The sequence below is a fragment of the Globicephala melas genome, chromosome 6 (assembly GCF_963455315.2).
Source record: "Globicephala melas chromosome 6, mGloMel1.2, whole genome shotgun sequence".
Lineage (NCBI taxonomy): Eukaryota > Metazoa > Chordata > Mammalia > Artiodactyla > Delphinidae > Globicephala > Globicephala melas.
This window is the reverse complement of record NC_083319.1, coordinates 37,863,208-37,887,100: the sequence shown is the minus strand read 5'-3', so window position 1 is coordinate 37,887,100 and position 23,893 is coordinate 37,863,208. Positions and strand designations below refer to the sequence as shown.

The following is a 23,893-nucleotide window of genomic DNA, read 5'->3' as shown; positions in this document are numbered from 1 at the left end:
GCTGGGCCCGTGAGCCATGGCCGCTGAGCCTGCGCGTCCGGAGCATGTGCTCCGCAACGGGAGAGGCCACAAAAGTGAGAGGCACACGTACCGCAAAAAAAATAAAACAAAATAAAATTCTACCTGAGATGGAAACTGAGCTGGAAATGTAAGAGTTAGCTTGAAAACTAGAGTCTCAGAGAAGAGGAAACACTTGAGGTAGTCAGGTACTGAGAGCCCCAGATATAGCCCTTCACTGTAGACCAGTGCAAGACTGGATAGGATATGCAGGACCAGCAGAAATGGTGGCCTAAGGGAAGAAATACTGGGGAGGCATCAACAACAGGGTGTGAGGGAACACTGCCTTCTTATAGTCCTAGGGGAATGTATTTGAGATGATATTGATACCTAAGGAAAAATATAATTCCCCCTGGAATTGAGCCCACCTTGGGAAGCCAGCAAGATAACTGAATGATTGTCTATTGCCATTCAATTACGATTTCTTTCACATGTTGTTGACCTCATTGCCTGTCCCCTATTGCTTTTAGAGTTTGATCTCCAATCCAGTTACCTGACCCAGGACTGTCACTTGCTTCCAACTAAGCTTGTCAGATCTTCCAGCAACAAGCCTTGATATTAAGCCCCAGAGATTTCACTCAGCCTTAACCATTTTGTTTTAAAGTGCAGGTTTTATTATTATCCAGGTATGGCCAGGCCAGCAGATCAGGAGATGACTGCCATTGAAAAGAGAGTTTGTTATACTCACAGTTCCCAAGAGGAAGTAGCATGCCACACCACACTGGGCCACATGGGGAAGTACCAGTGTCAGGAGGCAAAGGAATGAGGGGAAAATGTGGGCAAGAGCCTTTGTTGTGGTCTTCATTGGAAGGAATGGTGAGACAGAGCAAGCAGGTTTAGGATTGGCTAGATTGAATAATTTTGGTGGATTCTAGGGCATAGTGGCTGCCCCTAGTTGTCAGGTACATGGCCCGGGGGAGATTACGACTGGCAGATAGTGGCCTGGAGTGTAAGAGCTAGGTAAAGGAGGTGGTTGGGGAACGTGGGCATTGGACTGGTTGGTTTGCTTATGAAAGGTGCACTTGCAAGTGAGTCCTTTACTATGTCTAGGAATTAGAGCCCTGGGAAAGGCAGTCTCTCCAGGGTCAGCAAAGCCCCAGATGTCAAAACATCAGAATAAAAAGACATGTTTAATACACATCTCCAAAGGCCACTTCCCTCTGGCTATGCTCACACTCTTTAGTTGGTCCACAGGTATCACAAGACCAAAAGAAGGAGCCTCTGCCCAGAGCAGTTGAAGTCAAATACCCAAGGGATAGCTTTTACTTGGTATGGTCACATCTGCACAAGAGTATAAGACTGACTGAAATATTTATGAGACCCAGGTTTGAAACCCACTGCCCCTGAGAATGTCATTTAACTACTCAAAACCTCTGGTTTTTTTTAATCTCCTTGACAGTGATGATAATACTGATCAAATTTTTGTGATAACCTAATGAAATAAGGCAGGCTGGAACTATAAAGCACTATGTAATTTTTAGCATTTATAGTTATTTTAACAGCATAAAAATAGATCGACAGAGGTGAATACTAAAGTGTTTATGGGTGAAATAATACATGTGTGATCTGCTTTAAATTATCCCAGCAAACAAACAAAAAAGAGGGAGAAGATTGATAACAGAAGATTGAAAAAAAAACTGGTAATTACTGAAGCTCAGTGAGGTACATGGGAATTCATTATACAGTTCTTCTTTTGCGTATTCATGAATATTTTCATAATAAAAAAATTTAATGTAATTTAAGAGACAGGGAAAAGAAGTATTAGCAATCATTGGAGGACTGCTATTATATTCAAACCCAAACTCTGTTGTACAATATTTTGCTATCATGAATCAAAAGCTCATCCTCTTTCCACAGACTCCTGGATTACTAAGGTTACTTGTTCTTTTTTCAATGCTTCCAAATATCTCCAGGCTAAAATTGACTTAATCAAATTCTTGTTATAGTCCATTTGTGTTAAGCAATGGAATTCCTAATGGTAAAACTATAATCAACATATTATGACTGTTTCATGATGAGAGGTCCTATCCAATTAGGGAATTTACCTATCAAAGGCCCTTCACTCTCAAGAGAGCTTCACTGAATAGTGATGGGGATTGCTTAATTAGTGAGGTTAAAACATCCTTCAGAAACAAGGTCAAGATGACATTTCTATCTGTGCCAAGTTGATGAAAGAATCCTCCAAATACAGCACTCAGAAATCTTGGTGTGAAAATTCCCGTAAGACTTATCAACAGAAGGAAAAGGAAAATACATTGATCTTAATGGTATCAATGGATTTTTCTTCAGGCACATTCTAGGTATTAGATTTACATAAATATTTCCATAAAGTTTCCATAAAGTGACCAACCTTTTGCTTGAGAAAACTCTTCCTCCAAATTCATTGTTCCTGTTTAAAGAAATAAGAATCCATCAAAAAAACCAAAATACTGTGAACCATAACTCTATAACTATAAAACAATCAACAGAGGAAATTTAAAAAGAAGCAATTCTCTGAGAGTCTTCTTTTCACGATATCTGTAAAACCTCTTAAAGAGATTGTAAGAAACACTGAGTAAGTCTATGAGATAGGAGATGAACAATATAAAAGACCCTTTAATCAAAATGCTGTATGCAATGACAGAGCACTTGATAATCAGTGTGTCTGCTCAAGGAAAGGAGAGAGAATGCATCTACACAAATATACCTGGTGGTATCAGACCATTCAAACTACAAAGAATTATTTCCTTTTTCTTCCCATAGAAAGAAAATCTCAATGACAAATCCCCAAAAATTCTTTGCTTCATCTGACTAAACAATTCTGCATTTCCCAATGATTCGGTTCTTGGTAGACAGCATCAACTGTCAAACCCCTCATTTAATTTTGTATACTTTAATATAGTTTTGTATACTTTAATACAGTTACAAAGATATAAAATGTCAGCTCTCTAAAAACATTTAACTGCCCAAACTAGTATCAGGATATCCAGAACATGTAAAATAAAATGTCACATTATTTAAGACTTGCCCACTACCAAGGCTAGCCTGCCTTGGGCAAAAGACCTCTTTACAGCCTTCCTACACTTTCAAACTTCACTTGAGTGCCACGTGTAAACAACAGTTCAGCTAAGAGGAAGAGATGAAAGCCTCACATTTATTCAATGTCTATTTTATTCCAGGTAAATGGGTATCATAACTTTCATTGTTAACAGGGAGGAAAATGGGGTTCAGGAGCTGTTGTGCAGTTTACTCAACTTTGAGCATCTGTAAGACGCTAAGTTTCAACACTTCATGCCCTTTCTACCTCTTTTTGCTATTTCCAAGGCCAAAACTGAGCTTCACACTACCAGCTAACTGTTCACAATATCTGCCACTTCCACCCAATCTCAAAGAGTCACAAAGCTAAATGAGAGAATACAGACTCCTGCACTGAGGAACACTATGTTAAAAGTGAAAAAATAAAGAATGGCGGGAAGCCATCATCAAGTCTAGAGAACAGCATGAAGACCCACCTGCTTTAAATTAGTTTCAACTTCACCCATTCAGAGTCACTGAAAACTGACAAGGGGAACACCTTGCCTTTCACTCCCCAAGCTTATTTTTCAAACCTTAACCCCCCTCAATGTGTTTTTTGTTTCCACTTGACAAACCAATTAGTCTAACAGAAATTATAAACCCAAAATAAAATTCTCTTTTCTCAGCCTTAATTGTGAACAAACCATAAGAGCAAAGCTTTGTTTTTATAAAAGTAAAATGCATGGCATTATATGGGATCATGTACTTGACTGAAAGTACCTTGGAAATTGTTCTAAAAGCTTTAAACATTATGGAAGTGTATGACTGCATTATCATAGAACCCAGCCAACTATGACAAGCAAGTATGGTGGTAGGATATAAAAGCTGAAACCAATCATAGCCAGGAATTTTGGTTATAACGTTGAATGCCCTGGCTGCAGGGTTGCAGCCTAGAAGAACACCACCCAAGGCCAAGTGACTACAGAAATTGCAGCTGCTCAGCCCAACATCTTCTGAGAGAAGTCTTAGAAGCCCACTGCCCCCTCTTTTCAAAGGGATTAACTGAAAGCCCAGCTTGCATTTTCACCAGGAATATCCAAAGAACACATCTCTGGCCATCGATTCTCTCTCCCCTTCTGCTTGGTACTTCTGGACCCTTGACCCATCCCATCCCTACCCTACCCCATCTAAACCCATGAACTGAGCTCTATGGAAATACTGCTCCATACACCAAATCCTCTATGAATTTATCTGTTTCTTTGCTTAATCCCTCTACCTTGCCTTAAGGGAGACCCCTGCTGCAAATACTTTCCCACACCCCTCACAAGTGGAGACTGTTCATTCTCTCACTGTCATGTAGCTCAAAATCAGGACAGGGAGTTTTTGTCCTCTGTGCTCCCCATCATCACTTGCCAAAAATTATCACCTCCCCTCACATCATGCATGACAGCTTCTCCCCTTCCTCTTAGCTGTCAGTTACCACCCTTGCAGTTACACATCAATCACCACCCTTCATGAAGGACTTTAGTACACAATCACAGTCTTCCTCTTCACCCTAAGTCCTGCCAATATCCTGGGGGACTTCAGTAGCCAAGTCGATGACCCATCTAACACCTTAACCTTGGGTTCTTGACCCCATAACTTAGACCCTTGTCCTCTGCACCCCATCAGCCACCCACTCCGTTAGTATGGCCTTGGACCTTTTCTTTCCAGCTTATAACTACTTTTCTACCTACTCCCATTGAGACCTTCTTCCACGTCATCAGGACCTCCAAATATCTGTCTTCTTTGCTTTCACTCCTAACATCAGCCTTCTAATTTCTTCATTTTATCCTTTTTTTCCCCAAGGCCAGATGTCCCATGTTTATTTACATGTGAAATGTGTTTAGCGCAGTTATGATGAATGTAGTGATAACACCTGACAGCAGCAAGACCTTTTGGGGAATCAATGTTGACTACAGTATATCATGCAAGTATCTACATATATACAAAAGACTCACTTTGGGCTTCCCTGGTGGCGCAGTGGTTGAGAGTCCGCCTGCCGATGCAGGGGACACGGATTCGTGCCCTGGTCCGGGAGGATCCCACATGCCGCGGAGCGGCTGGGCCCGTGAGCCATGGCCGCTGAGCCTGCGCGTCCGGAGCCTGTGCTCTGCAACAGGAGAGGCCGCAACAGTGAGAGGCCCACGTACCGCAAAGAAAAAAAAAAAAAAGACTCACTTTATTCTCTTAATACTTAAATCCCATGACCTACCATTTCACCGATAATCTAGCCACTATCCCAAAGTCCTGTCTCACTTGTCTGTCATAGTCAGAATCCACATAAATTGCTATCCATGTTCTCTGGCCTTGCACTGGAGCAAGGTACACAATATACTTACATTTTAAACAAATGATCAGCAACCTGTTACATTTGTCTGGCCAACACACTACACTCTCTGAAATGGCTTTCAAACCTATGTCACTCATCTCTAGACATGTCCTTAGAGCTCCAACTTCCCTTTTCCTCATAGCCAGTGACCTTGCCTCCTACCTCATGCTCAACACTCCACTACCATATCCTTCCACATATTCTTTCAACTTTCTCCACTCCTGCTACATTAGTTGACCACTTCTCTTCCTTTCAAAAGCTAATTCCTAATCTTTGGATCCCATTAACTCCAGCCTTTTCCGGAACTATATGCTGTCATCTATACTTTTTCCATCTTATATATCCAATCCTTCTGTCTGAAATGGATCCTCCTCACCAGAATTTGAACACGTTCAAGTTTCATCAATGAAAAACCAAAAGGTTCCTTTGACCTCACGTTCCTATCCAGTCATCACTTTATCTTTCTTTCCTGCCCTTGTAGATAAAATTGCTATTTTCTATCTCCATTTTCTTATGCCCCATTCATTCATCATTTCATGCCAATGTGGTTTTTTACTCTGTCACTCCCCCAAAATAATTCTCATGAAGGTCACTAATGATTGCTAGTAGCTAAATCCAACAAACATGGATTTTATATACTTTAAGCAGCACAGGACTGTTAACCACTGCCTATTTCTTAAAATGTTTTATTCTTTTCATTTCTAAAAGACAAAACAAAAAACAAAAAAAACCCATATTCTTCTGGTTTTCCTCATATCTCTTTGGCTATTCTTTCTCACTCTCTTTTGCAGACTCAGCTTCTTCTATCTGATCATTGACTATTGGAGCTTCTCAAGGCTAAAGGCAAGATCCTCTTCTCCCTTACACCATAATATCTCTCTGGATGTCAACCATGGCCATAGCTTCTCCAACTTACATCTCCAGGCAGATCCTGGTCTGAGCTCCAGAGTCCTATATCCTTATACCTACTCAACATCTCCACTGATATATCCCAAAGCCCTTCAAACTGAGTATAGCCAAGAACACACTCCAAATTTTCCTCCTCAAATAACATTCATTTCCAAGTTTTCTCTATCTGTTCATAGAAACATTATTTGCAATAAGCCAAACTGGACAACCTAAATGTCCATCAATAATAGACCTGATAAATACAAAAAGTGCGATGTATCAATGCAATGGGATACTATACATTAATTAAAATGAATACACCATAACCATATGCTTTAACAACAGTGCATCTCACAAACAATATTAAAAAGAAACAAATCACAAAATGATATAAATAGAATGATTCCAGTTATAAAAAAATTTTAAGTGGCAAAATTAAGCTATTTTTAAAGGATGCATATATATGTGGTAAAACTATAAATAAAAACAGGGTGATGGTTCTCACAAAGGTCAGGCCATTGATGGTCTGTATTACAGAGGCACGGTGACGTACACAGAGGCTTTTTATGCAATAGATGATATTCCATTTCTTAAGATAGGTGATAGATATATGAGTGATTTCCAATTAGTCTCCGTACTTTACAATTATCTTTTAAATTGTCTGTGTGTTACAAATATCAGTCTATATACAAGGAGTTTTTCAAATACACACAATTTTTTAAAAGGTAGAACTACAATCTCATTTAAATGAAGTTCAAGAAAAGGTAAAACTAAGCTATGATGATAGAAGAGAGAAGAGTGGTTACTTCCAGGGGAGGGAGAAGATTATAACTAAAGAGGAACATGAAGGCCCTGTCTGGAGTAATGGAAATACTCTATATCTTTTTTTTTTTTTTTTCAGTACTCGGGCCTCTCACTGTTGTGGCCTCTCCCGTTGCGGAGCACAGGCTCCGGACGCGCAGGCTCAGCAGCCATGGCTCATGGGCCCAGCCTCTCCGCAGCATGTGGGATCTTCCCGGACTGGGGCACGAACCCGTGTCCCCTGCATCAGCAGGCGGACTCTCAACCACTGCGCCACCAGGGAAGCCCGGAAATACTCTATATCTTGATGTGGGTGGTGGTTACATGGGTATATACATATGCAAAAATTCACTGAGTTGTACACTTAAGACTTGTTCATTTTACTCCACGTAAATTATACTTCAATAAGAAAGAAAAAAGAAAATTAAATAAATAAAATTCATACATTAAATATGATTTATATAAAAAGGAAGACCTGGATGTACTTCAGCACAGTATTTTGAAAGTTCCATCTTACCAAATCATAGCCTAAACCAGAGGTGGGAGAACTACGGCCCCTGGACCATCTTGTTTTTGTAAATAAAGTTGCATTGGAACACAGCCACACTCATTTGTTTACAGAGACTCTATGTTCTTCAAAGCCTAAAATATATACTATCTCATGTTTTTCAGAAAAAATTCACCAACTCCTGACTTAGTCAATAGTTCATAACTTTTTTAGGAATTCATGACTGTCTCAAAGAATCCAGTGAAAGCTATAGATTATCTACTCAAGAAAACACACAGCTTCTTAAATATAAAATGTTATTCAGGAAAAAGAATATATATATGTATAATTGAGTCACTTTGCTGTACAGCAGAAATTAACACAACATTGTAGATCAACTATACTTCAGTAAAAAATTTTTTCAATGTTATTCATAATTTCAGGAAGTTCACAGACCCTCTGAAGCAGTCACTAACCCCAACTTAAGACTCTCTGTCTGAGGTTTTCATCACAAATTACTAAACCACTCTACTGAGAACAGTCCACAGGTTGGCTCTCTTTTCTTTGAACCACAAATGATTGAACTTCCATTTCACATTCTTGTTCGCTCCACGGAACTACTCATAGTTACAGCCAATAACAAAGTTGCCCAGGTCACAATATCCAGTCCTGTATCAATCGATTTATTTTGTTCTCCATCTAGGTGACAGTCTATATGCTACTTAGCCTTGAGAAGTCTTTCTGAAAATGTGATATAATTTTGTACCAAGGGAGACCAAGAACACCAGAAGTGATGAACTGGCAGTCCCTAGCCTTAATACTAGAAAAAAGCACAAAAAAAATGGCTTACAGACAGAGGAGTGAGCAGTGTCACATTCACATATGAAGAACATTGGTACGTTTATTCAATAGACCAAAAATGTCGAGGAAGAATACAGACCAAGAATATAGAGGAAGTAAAAACTTGTGGACCAAATGATGGAGTGTATGTGGATGCTGTGTGCTCTTTCACAGCAGGGCCATTTTTGTGCAGCTACTTAGTCCCTGCAGTGCCTTGCACGTTGTAGGAAACTAATAAGCAATTTTAAAATGGATAAATGAAACCAATTTATAAAAACAAAGTCATGATTTTATAAATGGTTTAGGCTTCCTGGGAGCAACATGATAGTTTTATTTATTTTGCATCACAGAAAAAGACAATTATGAGTGCGGAACAGTCCCTATGTTTCTGTAATTCTGATTTCTTATGAATGTGCTCACACAACATATATCAAAGGTCTAGTTGGTGGGAGGCTGGCCAACTTAGTAGCACCCTTTATTGTTCTGAAAGAAAGCATTCACAGAAGTCATTTGATGAGTACAAAGCATGTTTTGACCAATTCCAGAATAACAAAAAAAGTCTTCACACAAAACAGACACGGCACCCAGCATGATCTCTGATCTAATGCTTGTTCTTCAATTTTTCATTACTGCCTTCCTCACTGCTGTATGAACAGTGGGTGGCATTCAACAAAAGCTGATTAATGCTGAGATTTCAAACTGCTGAAAATTGAAAGAATGTGCCCCATGCTGACAATTTGTTCATCAAAAAATTGTCATTTCTACCTCCATGCAAGCTTTAGCCCATCTAAATTTCTTCCCAGATGCAATGTTATATATTCCCCTTTCAATGAGATTCAATGCATTTTTCCTAATGCATTTATGGGCTCATCAAGAGGCTAAATCTCTCTAATTCCAAAGAATCAATTTCCAAAGTGGAGAGAACATATTTTGTCCATATTTGCTACTTCTTGTACCAAGTTGATAAGAATCCACAGATTTATGTGGACACTGAACTCTTACAAGTTTACCAAAAAAGCATTTTGTTGCTTACCAATTATATTTTTAAAGAAAATTAAATGTTTGTATTGCTTTCTAGTAGTTAGCATTATTAAGGCCTCGGAGCAATTGGCACACATCAGCCTGCGCAAAGTGGCGATCATCTCAATGTGGACAGGTGACAACTATCAGAACAACCACATTTAGGAGGCAGAATGGACTCAAAGAACACAAAGAAGACAGTAGGCCCTGGGGCTCCTAAACCACAGGGAACTTGGGTCAAACTCTCCTGGTTGTTCTCATCACCCCTTCCCTCTTGACTTGAGGTCAAGGACACTTCCCTCCCCCATAAGGGTATACCAATGACTCATTCCAAAAAAATCCCTCCCCCCAACTCTTCAACCTCCACTTCTCATACAGGCTGAGGCTAAGTGTTTGCCATCCTGCAAAACTAATATTATACTCTCTTAGCATGTCCTATATGGGTGGCCTACCATCTTGAGTTAGAATGAAGATGGGGGTACTTGTCTCAAACCTTATATTTTAAGGGCACTGCACAACGTGGGATTTTGAAGCCTAGGGTGTGTACAAAGAGAGAAGTCAGGAGAGAAATGTGCCCACAGAGCCAGGATCTTAAATGTCTCCACCTTCAGTGAAAGAATAAACTATTATTTCCTCAAAAAAGGAGACACCACAGAAATTGCCCATCTCCCCTGAGTATTTATGGTAATCATAAGTTGGCCTTCACACTGATTTGTGGCCTAAATTTATATCACCTGTTTGGTCTGAAAAGCCCTAAGTCCAGAATTTCTTTTAAAGTGATTCTGGGTTAGTAGTGTTCCAGGAACCAGGAAGAAGTAAAAGCAAATCCTTACTGGAGAAATGTGTGTTCACCCAGTCCTCCAGGTGTTTCCAGGGGAACTTGAAACATAAGCTGACATTTAAAAAGTCAAACCACTAGAGGAAACAAGGCACCATGAGCAAGAATTACCAGAAACAAGTAGCAAAGTCAGATGGGCAAAGCCTGCAGATATTGGAGTTTTTAGGTACAGAATATAAGATAAGAATGCATATTAACACTAAAGAAATAACAGACAGCATTGAAAGTATGAGCAAATAACAAGAAACTATCAAAATTGTTTAAGCAGATTTGAAAAAAAAGAAAATTTCTAAGAATGAAATGTAAAAATTAAAATTTAAAACAATTGATGTATTAAATGGCAAATTGCATGTGATGGAAGAATTAATGAACCAGAAAAAGATCTGGAGACAATATGCATAGTGCAAATGTTTATAAATGCTAACAATTCTTCCAAAATAGCTTAAAGTGGTTTTTCTAATAAATTTATTTTATTTTATTAATTTTTGCTGTGTTGGTTCTTCATTGCTGTGCGCGGGCTTTCTCTAGTTGTGGTGAGCAGGGGCTACTCTTTGTTGCAGTGTGCAGGCTTCTCATTGCGGTGGCTTCTCTTGTTGCGGAGCATAGGCTCTAGACGCGCGGGCTTCAGTAGCTGTGGTGTGTGGGTTCTAGGCGCGCGGGCTTCAGTAGTTGCGGCGTGTGGGCTAAGTAGTTGTAGCGCACGGGCTTAGTTGCCCCGTGGCATGTGGGATCTTACCGGACCAGGGCTCGAATCCATGTCCCCTGCATTGGCAGGCGGATTCTTAACCACTACACCACCAGGGAAGCACCAATAGCTTAAAGTTTTACAAAGAATTTAATAAGAAAAGTTCAAAGAGAATTTTTGATGAGAAAATAATTCTATTGATAAATATTTTCTAGAAAAGCAAACAGGAAAGAATGAGAATAAAATGTTTACAAATAAAATAAGGAACTGGGGCTTCCCTGGTGGCACAGTGGTTGAGAGTCCGCCTGCCGATGCAGGGGACAAGGGTTCATGCCCCGGTTCGGGAAGATCCCACATGCCGCGGAGAGGCTGGGCCCGTGAGCCCTGGCCGCTGAGCCTGCGCGTCCGGAGTCTGTGCTCCGTGGCGGGAGACGCCACAGCAGTGGGAGGCCCGCGTACCACAAAACATAAAATAAAATAAAAATAAGGAACTTCTTTCATATATCAGAATATTTAATAAAAATATATAGAAAAAGAGGATATTAGCACAGTAATTGACAAATTAATGTAATAGAATGGATAGTCATTAAATATTTTCTGATGAGGAGAAAAATTACTATATGTTAAAGAAAGCATTCCAAACCAACCAGATACCATTTAGAAACATTTCTAATACTATCTGGCAGGTAGTATTAGAAAATTGGCCCAGCTTATAGAAGTTATGCCAAATCCTCACTCTTACCCTGTAAGAGTAAGAAGGGACTTTCTGGGTTGTCTAATGTTTAACTATAACATTAAATCTCTTTTCCCCAGTAGCCAATAAAATGAACAACAGAAACAAGAAAAAAATTGAAAATATCTAAAACTCCTCAAGGGCAACCCAACAAAGACAAGGGTCATTGAATGTAATAAATTTCAAAAACTTTTGAAAGGAAAGAAACAGATTCTGGATCAGAGAAGGATTAGTATGACTTGGTTTCCAACCCCCCCCACCATCCCCAGAATTCATGCTGTCAATAAAATGCTGAGAATTTTCAGCAATCCTCCAATTATGAAGAAAAGCAAAATAAATTATGTATAATGACCATATAAATTATAAGTAGATGACTTTTCCTTGAAAATATAAAAGATTGAAAAAAATTAAACATTAATAGTAGATAATTGGGGGTGTTAAGAATACATATAATTATGTTTTTTGTACATTTTTAGTTTCCAAAGAACAATATCCAATAACATCTAAGAATAATATATTCCAAAAAATAATAAATATTTAAGTGTGGAAAGAATACAAACATGTATTCCACAGAAGAATAGAGGCAAATAATCAATAAACAAATGTTCTAATAAATGTTCAACTTTGCAGCAAAGCAAAATGATGATGTATAACTCAAATCTATCAAAGAAGGAAATTTTAGTTTTTTAAATGTTATTGTATATATTTTTTTATACAGCAGATTCTTATTAGTTATCTGTTTTATACATATTAGTGTATATATGTCAATCCCTATCTACCAGTTCATCCCACCACCACCACCCCCACTCCACCACCCCCGCTTTCTCCCCTTGGTGTCCATATGTTTGTTTTCTATATCTGTGTCTCTACTTCTGCTCTGCAAACCGGTTTATCTGTACCATTTTTCTAGATTCCACATGTATGCGTTAATATACGATATTTGTTTTTCTCTTTTTGGCTTATTTCACTCTGTATGACAGACTCTAGATCCATCCACGTCTCTACAAATGACCCAATTAAAGAAGCAAATATTTTTAGTTAAAGTTATAATAGTGCTCAAAGCTAGCAAAATGAGGTTAGATTACATTTTCACATTCTGTTGGGATGCATATTGTTACCTCTCTATAGAAAGTTATTTTGCAGTATTTATGTCCCTGCCCTTTGATCCAATAATTCCACCTCTAAGATTCTATCCTAAAATTTTCATCATATTACACATAATAGCAAATATTTAGTAATTATACAAATATCTGTTAGTGAAGTTGCACATTCGTTTTATGGAACCATTAAAAATTATTTTCACTACAATGAGGTACCACCTCACAACAATCAGAATGGCCATCATTAAAAAGTCTACAAATAACAAATGTTGGAGAGTGTGTGGAGAAAAGGGAACCCTCTTTACTGTTAGTGGGAATGTAAACTGATACAGCCACTATGGAAAACAGTACGGAAGTTCCTCAAAAAACTAAAAATAGAGTTGCCATATGATCCAGCAATCCCACTCCTGGGCGTATATCCAGGCAAAACTATAATTTGAAAAGATACATGCACCCCTATGTTCATAGCAGCACTAGCTATGAACACAATAGCCAAGACATGGAAACAGCCTAAATGTCCATCGACAGATGTATGGGTAAAGAAGATGTGATATATATATACAGTGGAATATTACTCAGCAATAAAAAGACTGAAATAATGTCATTTACAGCAACATGGATGGACCTAGAGATTATCATACTAAGCAAAGTAAGTCAGAAAGAGAAAGACAAATACTGTATGATACCACTTACATGTGAATTCTAAAATACAACACAAATGAACATACCTATGAAACAGAAACAGACACATAGACATAGAGAATAGACCTGTGGGTGCCAAGGTGGGTGGGGAGAAAAGGATTGGGAGTTTGGGATTAGCAGACGCAAATTAGTATATACATGATGGATAAACAACAAGGTCCTACTGTATAGCACAGGGAACTATATTCAATATCTTGTGATAAACCATAACGGAAAAGAATATGAAAAAGAATGTATATATACATATATATATGTATACATGTGTATATATACATATATATGTATAACTGAGTCACTTTGCTATACAGAATTTATACAGAAGTTAACACAACACTGTAAATCAACTATAATTCAATAAAATTGTTTAAAAAAAGAAAGTATCATCAAGGAAGACTTACCTTAAAAAAAAAAAAAATGAGGGCTTCCCTGGTGGCGTAGTGGTTGAGAATCTGCCTCAACTCCCCACCTTGCCTCAAAGAACAGTGACTGGCAAGGGTATGATGAAGAGGCATTCCCTTCCACTGTTGATGGAGTACACATTAGTCCAATCCTTAAGAACATTTGGAAATGTAAATCAAGATTTAAAGTGGTTTTTTTCATGTAGTTAGACCCAGAAATCCCACTTTGGAGAATCTAGCCTAAATAGTCATTAAAGGGGAGATGGAAATCTCCGTGTAAAAAGATGTATCATTGGGGCAGCATTTGATTCAAAATATTAGAAACATCCTAAATGTTCAAAGCTTATGATGCTAATGGCAAGTTTTTAATAATGTAGGAAAATATTTGCTAAAATTTTAAAGAGAAAAAAAGGTACAGCTATTCAAAAAATTAACCTATGCATTAGAAACAATTAGAAGCAAATATATCCAGATAGTAAAACTTTTAAAAAAGACACAAGAAAAAATACACTGGAACTTTTCTGAACCACAGCATTGGTATTAATATTCCAAAGTGAATAAAGGTGAGATTTGAAACTGTGGCAACACAGACCATTTTGGAATTCCCTGCCAAGACTTCATTTCTCGTTTTATCTTTCCATTTAATGTTGACTTATGTCAAAATTGTTCAAGGGCTAGGATTCAAAAGACTTGAGATAATGCAGAGAAACCACAACCTGTTGCCAACTTACGTAAGAAATGTTGGCCTCCTTAATTTACTTGTATACTTTGCCGGTCAGAATTGGATTTGATGAGGTTTTTATTGGCTAGCTCCAGCCTTTCTTTATCATAGGGGCCACACTCCTTGGTGTGTTTTTCTACCAAATAAGTTATTACACAATTCACAGGCTGTTGACGTTGGGAGGATTCATGGTGTTTCCCCAAATTATTTCCTGCATTGTGCCAGATCCTGAAGGTGTAAAAAGTATTCTTTCTTTAAAAGCTGGTTAAGGAGACAAGGTTATCGTTAGAGAAATATTAGGGAACAGTATGTGCCACAGGCATTCAGAGAGGGGGACAACAAATGTAGGCTGGAATAAAATAATTAAAGTAGCATTTATTGAGCACATACTAAATACTAGTCACTAAGGGTCTTATATACATTATCTTTTTAAATTTTCACAACAGCTCTCCACAATAATCATTATGACCCACACTTTATAAATAACTTGGGCTCAGAAAATATATAACTTTCCCAAATTCACATAACTAATAAACAGGTCTATATGAGTCCCACCTTTTCCCCCCTACTACTCAAAGAAGGCTTCAAAGAGAAGTAAGAATTTGAGGGGGGAGATGAGTATTATATCAATAGGTAAAAGGACAGGTAATCTGTAAACAAATTATAATGTATCCAATACTTCCTCCTCATAACAAGTTGGCCAATTACTTACATCAGTTTAGTAGAATATTTTTTCTGCTTATAAAGTAGAACGTCTAAGCATCAAAATAACCACAGGATCAAGCAAATATCTAGAGTCTCTCAGTTACTCTTTCCAAAAACATAATATAAACTGATTTTTATGCTTCATGATTTATAAAATAATAAGGAAGTGAGTTGATCAAAGTGAGGATGTTTCAAACAGATTCTTGAGAATACATCAGACTTCCAGTTCGCGTTGGGGTCATCATACACCATATTTTTAACACATCATCACATCCAATGTACTATTCAATTAGACTTTCCCAGGCTGATGGCGTTGGGAAATTTTATTTTAAAAAAAAACAAACAAAAAGTTGAAGAGAAGGCAGTAGCCTTTCTCCAGAGGGAGTGACCAAGAGAAAAATTCTGTTTGTCCAGGGGTTGTTTATGCACAGAGCCTACACCTTGGTTTTCACACTGGGTAAAACTCACCAGACTCCTTTGGAACAAAGGAGAAGCAGACTCAAATAAGAAGCAGACTTAAATTAGAGGAATGAAAATCTGCCACCCACCGAATCATTTCACCTCACAAATACGGAAGAAGCCCACACTGCTGTTCATGAAGCTTCTTTCTAGATGGTTTCTATAGGTGTGGGAGCAGCAGCAGCTGCCCTGAGAGACCGGACATGGATCTTTGATGCCACCTTATTTGAGGATTCCACATGCTCTCCCTTGATGAGCCTTCAGGTTACAGAAGTCAAACCTCATCAGACCCTTAGGAATCCTGTAAGTCTGGATTGTAAGTCAGCTTAGGAATCCTGTAAGTCAGCTATTTGATGATCTTTCCAGAACGATGGGGGGAAAGCATGGCATCAACTCTTTCAGCCCCAGACAGTGGAAATCAAATCACGATGGGAAAGTCTCTAGTTTTTTGTGATTAGTTTTGAAGTTCTGACCAAGAGGAGAGAGGGGAAATGTTTTCAAGATGTTTCCTTGAGCTGTGCTATAACACAAAGAACACTATGCTTGAGACTGGAAGGTCTAGCTTCTATAACATACTTTGTGTCACTTAGCAGGTCACTTAATGTCTCTGGGCCTCAGGTTACTCAACTGACAAATATGGATAATGCCTACCTCAATGAATGCTTGATGAAAACACCAAATAATTAAATACAAATACAACAACAGAACGTACTCTGTAAGCTAATAAGTGATATAAAAATGTTAAGGTACATGTAAATGAGAAATTTATCGTTACTTACCTGTTCCCACGCTTTTCAACTAAAGTTTTAATGGCTTTGTCTGTAATATGACATACACTAATGGAGAGTCCTTGAAGGCTGAAAGTCTACCAAAAAAAGAAATCTCTAAATAACATCTTTATTTTAAAAAAAGGATTTAATACCAAAAGCTCACAGTTTATTAGTTATTCAAATAACCACAAAATTATCTAAAGAGGAGTTTGTTTTGGTAAACAATGCACCTTAATTACATCAACTTTGCAGGGCTCAGTAAGTCAGGCACAGACATATGTATCTTTGTTTCTTGGATTTCTTTTCTGTTGCTTTGATTTTGTCTTTGTAGAAAACATATTTTTATTTCAAATTATTTTATCAAGGCTTTGATTGTGACCAAAGAATATGGTTGTGTAAGGGATATGGAATGCTCCTTAAGTGGCGTGGCCACTTCAAGTATAGTTTCCATCATCACCACCATGTTATTCGGCCAAGAATAGTTTCCTAGGAAGATAAATTAAGGAAAACATACAGTGACATCATGATCATTATACAGAGTCACTTTGCTTACCACCAGGCCAAGCTTCAGTCAGAAATTGACAAAGAAATGAAATATAGTGAGGCTTACATAGCATTTGTTTTTAGATTTATCACCACATATAATGGGACATAAAAGTGACAGTGCTTTTATATGATATACTTCTTCCCACTGGATGCACAAAATCAGAGAAGCTGAAAGAGAATCTTACCTGACACTCACAAATTTACACCGCCAGTATGTACTCTTTGTGAACACGAGGCTCAACTCTAAAAAGCTGGCACTTTACTAAAACATGGAGTTGATTTAATATAAAGTCTTTATCTTAAAACATCCTACAGGGAAGCTTTTTACATTGAGAAGAATGATCAGAGGACCCTTGATAAAGTTACATGTCATAGAAATGGTTATCCTACATTAAGGCTTGAAGCAAAGGAAGGAAACTGAAGGAATAGCCCTGGAGATGAAGACTTCCCCTCCCCATCAGGCATGCCATCTGCCATTTTGAAGCAGGCCGTGGAGAGCCAGCAGATTCACCATTTTCATTACACAGGTAGTTGGAGAAAATTATTGCTATCACTCAGTGGAGCCATTTCCTGGTTTTCATCTCTTATTTACATGTCGACACCCTCAACAACGAACTTCTGTTTTGCTTTCACCTTTTAGGAAACTGGTAAAGACACTGATATCTTTAAAATGATACTGTATTTTCCAAACAGTTCTTATGGACGCTGTGTGCAGAAAGTATATTTGTGATGCTTGACAGCACATCTGATTTTGCTGCTTTGGATGGAAAGCCATAATGACTCATTGCCTTCTGCATCTGATATATATTGACATCAAAGTTTCTGTTAAAATATCTGAAGGAGGCCTTGCTTCCTTCCAGAATAGTTATCATCAAATTCATCACAAGTAGAGATTTGTTGATTAGAGAGGCAGGTGGAAAACTAAAACTACCTTGGCCACAATTCTACTCTAAGAGATTGTGATATCAGGACGGCTGTTCACAACTGTCTGGTTTTCTCTTTCCTTCCAGGAATGTGGCAGGATTCCAATTCCCCGTTCCACGGAGCTCGCTGCTCTATGAAATGTAATCAGTTGCTTTAGGATGCAGTGCATGCTTCACCACGTCCTCTTTCCCTTCTTCCATGACAGTGGCCAGTACTCCAGCCAGTGCCTGCTCTCCTAGCCCAGGCCCTGGACCAAGCATGACAAAGCTGTGGAGTAGAGCCTCCAACCCATCCAAGACGGGCATGAGCAAAACCTTTATTGTTTTAAGCTACTGAGGTCTGAAGGTTGTTTGTTACCACAACATAATCTAGCTTTTCCTCACTGATACAAGGTCTACGCCGGCCTTCTATCACTAAAGGAAATGCTTCTGCAAGTAGAACCCTGCAGATAATCAAAAAAATTGCAGAACTCTTTTACAAGGTTCTTCAACTCAGGTGACCCTTAAAATTGAAATGTAGATCTGTAATCCTTGTCTTGCTGACATAAACACCACCAGTGATGCAAATCTGATGAAATATCTAACCTTGGCTACTTCATTAGGATAAATTTCTGCATGGGGGATGATGCGCCCTTATTACAAATTATCGTATTACCTCCAAAAGATAACCAATTTATACCCACTACAAGGAATGTGTACCAATTCTACTACAACACTGCTGATACTGTATAATTTTTTAAACTATTTTAGCTGGCATATTTTAGTTGTCCAGAGTTGTTTATTTCACATATTTATTCTTGCAGTAATAAGCTTTTAGAAGTTGGCTTTTATTTCATTTATTATCATTTATTTATTCAATATTTATTACATACCTATTATGTGTGAAGTACAAGGAAATGTCCCTGTCCTCTCAGAGCTTACAGTCTAGTGAAATGCACTGATATCCTCTTTTTCGTTTATCCTTCCAAGTTTGAATGTCTTCTTTATAAACATGAATTTTTAAAAGTATTGTATATATCAGCCCCTTTGGGGTTTTTTAATGGTATAGAAATTTTATATACATATATTCTTGAAGCTATCAATCATCCATTTACAATTTTTTAATTTCTTCAAAAATGAAGACGTTATCCTCCTTCTATATATTGAATAAATGATTTAATCTTTGTCAATTTTTATTATAATTTGATTCAATGTTTATATTTTTATTCCATATAGATTGACTTTGAAACATGATAAAGCAGGGATTCACCTTAAATTACTGAAATGCTATCCTGTTTCTATAATACCCTATCTTAAACAACTCTTCCTTAACCTCTTTAAACATACATACAGAGTTTTGCATACATATAATTGTCTACGTTGGTACTCTCTCTAGTCTGTTGTATTAATTGGTATTCCTTATTGTAGCAAATACTATTTGGGGAATTGTAGGTTTATGGACTAACCCTGATAGTACACATTAAAAAAGAACACAGTCACTAGATGCAAAATGAGTAAGTTAGTAAGTATGTAATAAAAAATAATAATCATAAAAACTGAGTAAGTTGGAGTAGGGAGCTAAGAGTTGTGAAATATTTGTACTAAAAGTTAATCTTGAAAAATGTATTGCTAGGTCTGTCTTATAGTGAGATTTCCTATAATAGTGGAACACAATTTAGTAGATAGAAAAGAGGACAATTATGAATGTTGAAAAAGAAGGACAAAGAGCTAGAGACAGGAAGATAGTAACAGATGGGTTCATGCTGGGAATAAGAAAAATAGAGTGGTACAAATAAATATTCAAAAGCTTGCTGACTAGGACTTCCCTGGTGGTCCAGTAGTAAAGAATCCGACTCCCAATGCAAAGGGTTCAATCCCTGGTCAGGGAACTAAGATGTCACGTGCTGCGGGGCAACTAAGCCCACGTGCCACAACTACTGATCTCGCGTGCCTCAACTAGAGAGCCTGTGTGCCACAAACTACAGAGCCCATGCACTCTGGAACCCACGCAACTAGAGAAGAGAAAACCCATGCTCCACGGCTAGAGAGAAGCCCGTGCGCCACAATGAAGAGCCCATGCTGCAACTTGCACCGCAATGAAAGATCCCACATGCCGCAACGAAAACCCAACGCAGCCAAATAAATAAATAAATATTTAAGAAAAAGCAAAAGAAAGCTTGCTGACTGAAGTCATAAGTTGGATCAGCTGCAGCAGGGTCCACTGGACGATGCTTTATCAGAATGATACAGAAGTAAGACAAAAGATACTTAAAAGATTGTTTTTTTGGTAGAGGATATACAAAACTTGAACATTATCCTAAGGAGCTGACCTATTTTAAGACGTAAATGCAATCTAATTTTTAGTTATGGAGAACAGTATGGAGTTTCCTTAAAAAACTAAATATAGAACTACCATATGACCCAGCAATCCCACTACTGGGCATATACCCTGAGAAAACCATAATTCAAAAAGACACATGCACCCCAATTTCATTGCAGCACTATTTACAATAGCCATGGAAGCAACTTAAATGTCCATCGACGGATGGATAAAGAAGATGTGGTACATATATATAATGGAATATTACTCAGCCATAAAAAGAAATGAAATTGGGTCATTTGTAACGATATGGATGGACCTAGGGTCTGTCATACAGAGTGAAGTAAGTCAGAAAGAGAAAAATATCGTATATTAATGCATATATGTGGAATCTAGAAAAATGATACAGATGAACATATTTGTAGGGCAGGAATAGAAATGCAGATGTAGAGAACGGACATGTGGACACAGGGAGGAAAGAGGAGGGTGGGATGAATTGGGAGATTACATGAATACACTACCATGTGTAAAATAGATAGCTAGTGGGAACCTGCTGTATAGCACAGGGAGCTCAGCTCGGTGCTCTGTGATGATCTAGATGAAGATCTAGATGGGGTGGGGGGGGGGAGGTCCAAGAGGGAAGGGATAGATGTATACACATAGCTCATTCACTTCATTGTACAGCAGAAACTACCACAACATTGTAAAGCAATTATACTCCAATAAAAAACAAACAAACAAAACAACTACAATGATTTGTCGAAGGCTATAGAATTGGTGTCAGTGGTACTTGTGTTAATCTGCTTTTTCCAAACATCTAAGGCCTTTAAAGCTTCCTGGGCACGTTGCTTTCCTACCTGTACCCACTGGCCAAATAATCCCAGCAGGCTAGTTTCAGATGGCGCTATCCCTGAAAATGACACCATTATCTTTGTTTTACGTGAGGGCTCAAGTTTACTCTTTAGGCATTTCTAGCTAAATGCCTTGTAATTCTGAGCTACAGCATAACCCATAAACTGAAATTGTCGATCATGAAGAAGATTCTCCAAAGAAAATATTAGACTAAGAAAGTAATTATGCTGGAGGAGAGGTGTAGAATATAGTGGATGACAAGCAGGCAGGGGAATAAAAGCAGTCTTATCCTGAAAATTAACTCTGATTTAAGTTTAACACCAGGCAAATACCAAACTGACAAACAAAAGACTAAAACGGAATCTATTTTGAGGGGTCTTCTACAACATATCGTCCAAATCAATAGGAGCATGTATTTATTTATTTATTTTAAATTTATTTATTTGTTTTTGGCTGCGTTGGGTTTTCATTGCTGCACACGGCTCTTTCTCTGGTTGTGGCGGGCAGGGCTACTCTTTGTTGCAGTGCACGGGCTTCTCATTGTGGTGGCTTCTCTTGTTGTGGAGCACAGGCTCTAGGCGTGCAGCCTTCAGTAGTTGTGGCACGCGGGCTCAGTAGTTGTGGCTCATGGGCTCTAGAGCACAGGCTCAGTAGTTGTGCACGGGCTTAGTTGCTCCGTGGCATGTGGGATCTTCCCGGACCAGGGCTCGAACCCCTGTCCCCTGCATTGGCAGGTGGATTCTTAACCACCGCACCACCAGGGAATTCCCGGGGCATTTATTTTTATTGACTGTTAAATCTTCCAAATCAATAAGGGTATTTATTTTTATTGAATGCTAAAACATCAACAATTCAGCTCTTCTAGAGCGGAGCCAACCTTTTTAACCATAGTTTCTTTTCCCATAGCTCCAAATACACTCTTGGCTATTTTTGCATTCTTTTCAGAAATCCTTTTTGGAGCTCTGTAATCTCCTCCTCCCGTATCCATGGCCTCAAAGGACTGTCCGAATTTTTATGACACCACCTGCTATACACACAACAAACTCAAACTTTTAGAAGTTTTTTAAAATAAATAAGGGACTTCCCTGGTGGCGCCGTGGTTAAGACTCTGTGCTCCCAATTCAGGGGGCCCGGGTTCGATCCCTGCTCAGGGAACTAGATCCCACATGCATGCTGCAACTAAGAGTTCACATGCCACAACTAAGGAGCTGGCGAGCCGCAACTAAGGAGTCCGTGAGCCACAACTAAGACCCAGGGCAACTAAATAAATTAAATAAATATTATTGGTGTCATGAAAATGATAAGTCATATCTCTAGGTACCACCTCCTTACTCTAACAGTCTCCTCCCAGATAAAAAGGTCATATCTGAATGTGAAATGGCACACGAGTATTGATGGAGTAATTCTTTGGTGACAGTCTCTGCTTTGGAGGCAGGGGTCACAGAGCACTAGGCCCTTGGTGAGTCTGGAAATGGAGATGTTGCAGAATTTTCCGTTTGTGTCTTCCTGAATGGTAATTCAAATATCCAATCACTTCCCGCCCCCTTCAGCTCAGTAAGGTTCTGCCAGGGCAGCAGGCAGGCTGTGCTTTGGTGGAAGGGAGTTCACTCCATGTGGAGTGGTTGGCAACACCTATGTCCAAAGGCATTGTTGGTGGAGGTGATGACCTCAGTGATGAGTGATTAAGGAGGGCCAATACCTGCCCAAGGTTGAGGTCATAAGCGGGGCAAGTATATTTCTGGCTCAAGCTTGGCTAGGGCTGGGGTGGGTGGGAGCAGTGATTAACTGCAAATGAGGACAAAAGGACTTTGGGGGATGATGAAAATGTTCTGAAACCAAAAATCATCAAACTGTTTACCACTTAGCATGTGTAAATTTTATATGAAATCAATACACCGATAAAAGTTTTTTTAGAACTATATACACAAAGGAAAACTTGCTAGGGTGAAAAAAAAATTTCCAAATCTACAGCTCTAATGAGCTCACCATGCCCCTGGCAAAAATTAATTTAATGTTGTTCAGTCTTCAACTTGTCTTGGCAACAGTTTTATTTTCGTGATAAAAACTGTATAAGAACTATGATCTTATCCATGCAGGAAAAGAAAGCCAAACAAAAAGATTAGTTGCAAAGGAAGAATAATCACACTGAACCCAAGCTTCTCCTGTGCAAAAGTAAATGTCATGATAATAAAAGAAAGAAATTTTAATAGGACAAACTGAGCTCTCAGAATTATATGCCAGGCTAAGATGTAGCTCTTGTCAAGGGAATAGAAATATAATCAAGTGTGCTCATTTGATGTTCAAAAGAGTTAGTATATAGTTACAGTTGATTCCTCTGAATAGCAAACTGCATACATTTCAGATGAAGTTTAATTTGTAAACAATATTTTTCCCCAATACTTCATAGAAACACATCTATTGCAAATCTGAGGACTCAAGTTCAATTGCCTTCAGGGACAGGCAAGTAACACAAATGCAGGGAGAAGGTCAGGTGTATTTCCATGGTATGCCAGACTCATCATTTTGGGAGTTTAGTGCTACTCTCGATACTTAGCTTCTGCATCAGGGACACTTCAGGGAATGGTGAGGACTGTGGCAAACTGGACTGAGTTCCAGAAGATTGACACTTTTCAAGAATGAAAAAACAAAACCTTATTGCTGGGTCTTTTAATTTTTCGAATCAGATTACCTAGATTTTTATATT

The 23,893-nt window shown here is 38.5% G+C and overlaps 1 pseudogene; it reads right to left on the bottom strand.

Annotated features, from left to right (window-relative positions):
* LOC115867787 (ras and EF-hand domain-containing protein-like) overlaps positions 1-23,893 on the bottom strand; it is a 168,876-nt pseudogene that overhangs the window by 64,477 nt on the left and 80,506 nt on the right.